This window comes from Schistocerca serialis, chromosome 3, assembly GCF_023864345.2.
Source record: "Schistocerca serialis cubense isolate TAMUIC-IGC-003099 chromosome 3, iqSchSeri2.2, whole genome shotgun sequence".
Lineage (NCBI taxonomy): Eukaryota > Metazoa > Arthropoda > Insecta > Orthoptera > Acrididae > Schistocerca > Schistocerca serialis.
Genome location: NC_064640.1, coordinates 601,003,342 through 601,007,963, shown reverse-complemented (window position 1 = coordinate 601,007,963; position 4,622 = coordinate 601,003,342).

The following is a 4,622-nucleotide window of genomic DNA, read 5'->3' as shown; positions in this document are numbered from 1 at the left end:
ACAGACTTTAACGCTTCTGCTGCGCAGAGAAAATCCTTTATGACGTACATGTGCGCTTCTGCGGCATCTTGTTGTCACATCGATGCTCAGGATTCTGAATTACTTCACTCCTTTCGTCTGTACTATAGGAGAATTGCAGAGGTCACGGAATCTGATTCAGATCTGAACATTCTGCTAAAATACATTCGCACGCATTGGCCTCGCTCATTCCACAGCGTGAAGAAATCTATAGTGCGCCGATACTTTGCACGTTGGCATAGCCCAGCTATACAGCAAGGTGTGATTCTTGCTCAAAATGACACTGGACAGTCACGTGTGTTGATCCCCAAAGTTTTGCAAAAAGAAGTGTTGCAGTTACTTCACCAAGGACATTGAGGGATTGTTCGTACGAAACAGCGTGTCGACACTGTACTTGGCGGGGTATGGGCACCCAAATAGAACAGAGGACGCCACAGTGTCATGCATGTGCGGTCAATTAGTCCGCTCCGCCACAAAAATTCTGTTTGGCCTAAGTCGCAATCTCCATGGCAACGTTTGCACATAGACTTTGCAGGTCCTTTTTGGAACATTCTTTGGCTGATTGTGGTGGACTCTCGTAGCAAGTTGCTGTGCCAGTGATCTCGGCAACATCGCGTGGCACAGTTCGGGCGTTGTCTTCTATTTCTTGCCTCAACGGTTTGCCTGAAGTCATAGTGTCGGACAACAGCCCTCAGTTTACTTCAAATGAATTTGAAACATTCTGTGAACGCAATGACACACAGCATCTAACTAGTGCACCGTTCCATCCACAGTCAAACGGCGAAGTGGAACGTTTTGTCAGAAACTTCAAGCAACAGATAACTAAACTGCGCACCACACACACCAGGGGTCAGGCATCCACGAGATGGACCACCGCCGTCGGAATTGCTTCAGGGCCGCCGCTATCGGACACTGCTTCACCTGCTCCACCCTCCTAAGCATCTGGCGCCGAAGGAAGTTCGCAAGTATCGCTTCGCGCCACATGATACCGTGTTTTTCAGGGTTTTTAGTGGCAGCAAACGGTGGACATAAGGCGAAATCCTTTATCGACTTGGTGCATGCATGTATCTCATTTCAGGCCGAGACGGATTGCAGCGCCGACATCACAATCAAATTCGCCATTGTCATGTGGACGGTGATCCTTCTGTATCTATTCCCCCAGTTTCACGAGGACAGCGCGGCCACAGCAGCTACCAGAGGAGGTCATCACTAGACAGTGACACGAGGCCACGGAGACGGAGCCTTGGCCCCCTCGCCCGTACTGCAGCAGCCGACGCCTTCTGCATCTTAGTATGGGCCTCAGGAGGTGGATGCATACTCGTCTGGGCGTTTTTCGGGGGACATGTCCATCAAAGCGAAGGCTGGATGGCGGAGTACGACCGGAATCTGACGTGCCCTGCAGCCACAGTTTCCGGTCCATCACCGCGTCGACGCTCCTGCCTCCCCTCCGACGGTGGTCCGTCGCTTCGGGGAGGGGGGGGGGGGGAATGTTACTGCGTGAAATCAACCGCCAGCACGCCATTCGGTAACGACAGGGAAGAGAAGGCTGTGCGAAGAGATCAGTCAATCGCACACTGACCGGACCTCCCTCCAGAACGACAACGCGACATCAGCGGCCCCTAAGTGAAGAGGGCATAAGCACCGTAACTGACTGGTGGCGGCCCAGTTTAACAGCAGTTGTAAGATTAGCGACTTGGATAGCAGCGTCAACATCAAGCACTTCGATAGCAGTTCAGGAAAGACTTTCGTCAGTTAGAGACCAGCAGTCACTGCAAAGACTGATTGTTTCGTATGTCGCCCTTTGCTTGCGAACATCTGTGTAGTTGGCAAAGTTAAGTATTGTATTTGATCAAATGTAATAGAACTCATTAATACGACTTGTTTGATTGTTTGTCTAGCAAACCGAGTATGCAGGTTTCCGAGACACTGCGTGATGATGTGGGCATGCATGTCTTCCAGAGGTGTTGCCGAACTTGTCTTCATTGAAGGCACCGTGGACAAATTTGTCTCTCTCGATATACTCAAACAAAATGTGACGAAAAGTGCTGCAAAGTTGGATCTTGGAGGTGACTTTTATTTCCAACAGGACAATGATCCTAAGCATAAGGCGAAAATTGTCAAACTGTGGATCCTATACGACATGCCTCATCACCTCATTACCCCATTTCAGTCTCAGGACCTCAATCCAGACTGAGAGCTGCAACACAGAGAAAGGGACGCATTTCCAAATACTGACTCCTGAGTGTCTGAATGCTTTTTCCGATTGTGTATTTCGATTTTCTTTTTTCTTTACATAAGGCGTGTTTTGTTACTTGTTGTTCTGTATATATTCAGATTGACATATGTATTACACGTTTGTAAAGAATAAAATATATGTTTGGAGTTAAAAACACATTTAAGGTTTACTTCTCTGATTACTCCCAGTGTCTGAATACTTTTGTCCACCACTGTAAATGTCTGTGTCAAGTAACCTTGCAGTTTCTTACTTTGTATGCTAGGGGCCACTGCATTCATGTAATGTGACCCTACTAGCTATGTACTATATACACTGAAGCGTCGAAGAAATTTATTTGTGGTAAGTTCCTATGCGACCAAACTGCTGAGGTCATTTTGGTCTCTAGGCTCACACTCTACTTAATCTAACTTAAACTAACTTACGCTAAGGACAACACATACACCCATGCACCCATCACTCGAACCTCCGACGGCGGAGGCAACGCGAAACGTGGCAAGGCGCCCAAGAGCGCGCGGCTACCCCGCGCGTCGAAGAACCAAAGAAACTGGTATAGGCATGCGTTCAAAATGGTGCAAATGGCTCTGGGCACTATGGGACTTAACATCTATGGTCATCAGTCCCCTAGAACTTAGAACTACTGAAACCTATCTAACCTAAGGACAGCACACAACACCCAGTCATCACGAGGCAGAGAAAATCGCTGACCCCGCCGGGAATCGAACCCGGGAACCCGGGCGTGGGAAGCGAGAACGCTACCGCACGACCACGAGCTGCGGACTACAGGCATGCGTATTCAGATATATGTAAACGGGTAGAATATGGCGCTGCGGTCGGCAACGCCTATATAAGACAACAAATGTCTGGCGCAGTTGTTATATCGGTTACTGCTGTTACAATGGCAGGTTGTCAAGATTTAAGTGCATTTGAACGTGGTGTTGTAGACGGCGCATGAGCGATGGGACACAGCATCTCCGAGGTAGCGATGAAGTGGAGATTTTCCGGTACGACCATTTCGCGAGTATACCGTGAAAATCAGGAATCCGGGAAAACATCAAATCTGCGACATCGCTGAGGCTGGAAAATAATCATGCAAGAAGGGGACCAGCGACGACTGACGAGAATCGTTCAACGTGACAGAAGTGCAACCCTTCCGCAAATTGTTGCACATTTCAGTGCTGGGCCATCATCAAGTGTCAGCGTGCGAACTATTCAACGAAACATCATCGGTACGGGCTTAAGAAACCGAAGGCCCACTCGTGTACCCTTGATGACTGCACGACACAAAGTATTACGCCTCGCCTGGGCCTGTAAACAGCGACATTGGACTGTTGATGACTGGAAACATGTTGCCTGGTCGGACGAGTGTCGTTTCAAATTGTATCGAGCGGATGGTCGTGTACGAGTATGAAGAAAACCTCATGAATCCACGGACCCTGCATGTCAGCAGGCGACTGTTCAAGCTGGCAGGGGCTCTGTAATGGTGTGGGGTGTGTGCAGTTGGACTGATATGGGACCCCTAATACATATAGGTACGGCTTTGACAGGTGACACGTAAACATCCTGTCCGATCAATTGTATCCATTCATGTCCATTGTGCATTCCGACGGACGTGGGCAATCACAGCAGGATAATGCGACACCCCATACGTGCAGAATTGCTACAGAGTGGCTGCAGGAACGCTCTTCTGAGTTCAAACACTTCCACTGGGCACCGAACTCCCCATACATGAATATTATTAAGCACATCTGGGATTCCTTGCAACGTGCTGTTCAGAAGAGGTCTCCAACCCCTCATACTCTTACGGATTTATGGAGAGCCCTGCAGGATTCATGGTGTCAGTTCCTTCCTGCACTACTTCAGACATTAGTCGAGTCCATATCGCGTCGTGCTGTGGCACCTCTGCGTGCTCGGGGCGACCCTTCACTATATTAGGTAGATGTAACAGTTTCTTTGACTCTTCAGTGTAGCTTTTCCAACGTTCCTCGAAGCAATGCTCCCTAATACTGCTGGGATTTCGTCAATAGAATTTCGACATTTTCGTGACGCTTGGTACCGTGCTTGCCAATCTATTCTAGAGGCCTCACAAAAATAAGCACCTCAAGGTCATCTCACAGTCCTACAACAGTGCCCGGTAGTGATAATTCCAGATGTAAGTAAAAAAATCCGAAAAAATATTAGACATCTAGTCTAGAATATGACTGAGTATTTTCCAAAAGAAAATTCCTCCAGCTGCTACGAAAAAAAACTGTTACAAGTAAACTCTAGGTGTAGGTGCAGTGTGTCTATCACGCAGACAAGCTGGTTTGCAGGCTCTTAACTAGCTGTCTTCTAACCTACACACGGCCAGTACTGACTCTGAGGCAGAACC